The 875-nt window shown below is 33.3% G+C and overlaps 1 non-coding gene across 1 annotated transcript; it reads left to right on the forward strand.

Annotated features, from left to right (window-relative positions):
• The first annotated feature begins 288 nt into the window (after window positions 1-288).
• LOC115859164 (U6 spliceosomal RNA) lies at window positions 289-392 on the forward strand. Its single transcript, XR_004041946.1, has one exon. It is a non-coding gene; the product is annotated as a U6 spliceosomal RNA (small nuclear RNA).
• Window positions 393-875: the final 483 nt, after the last annotated feature.

An 875-nucleotide genomic window follows, 5' to 3' on the forward strand; every position in this document is an offset into this window, starting at 1 on the left:
TAACTCAATATGCCCATAAATACTCAATGATAAAATTAATTATAAATACATGAGAACATAATTACCAGGTTGAATTATATGAAATTGTTCCTATGTCAGTCCTGCAAACATGGTGATTTCACACTGTTCAACCTAATGAATTATTCTGCAACCTTATGATGATTAAACAGTCTAAAATTATATTTTTAAAGATTGGTAATGTAAGAAATTCTTTCCAGTGTAAAGTTGTGGAATTCTAGTTATGGTTCCTTTCAGGACCAACCCTCCTGTAGATAAAAACTGTAAAGAGTGCTCGCTTCGGCAGCACATATACTAAAATTGGAACGATACAGAGATTAGCATGGCCCCTGCGCAAGGATGACATGCAAATTTGTGAAGCGTTCCATATCTTTCTGTTTAAAAAATTATATATATGTAGAACTGGGGGGTTTGAATACTCATTAGATATTTGGTAATATTAAGGAATTATTGTTAATTTTGTGGTTGTGATAATGATATTGTGGGGTTTTTTTTTTAATCCCTATCTAGAGATACATGCTGATATATTTAAAACAAAATAATATGATGTTGGGAGTCATTCAAAATAATCTGGGATGAGGGGTGAGTAGTAGCATTATTGTTGAAACAAGATTGTCTATGAGTTAACTGTTGGAAGCTGGGTGACAGGTCATGGTGGAGGGGGTCCTCAAACTCTTCTCTCTTTTGCTTATGTTTGAATTTTCCATAATAAAAACTTAAAAATAAAATAAAAACAAGCAAGCAAACAAAAAAACTGTAAAGAATGGATAGAATATAAACGTAATAACTGAAAGCGCTGGAAGGTTTTCCCAAACAGGCAGATGCTGGAAAGGGTAGCAGAAAAAGGAAACAGCACT

Source organism: Globicephala melas, chromosome 11, assembly GCF_963455315.2.
Source record: "Globicephala melas chromosome 11, mGloMel1.2, whole genome shotgun sequence".
Classification (NCBI taxonomy): domain Eukaryota; kingdom Metazoa; phylum Chordata; class Mammalia; order Artiodactyla; family Delphinidae; genus Globicephala; species Globicephala melas.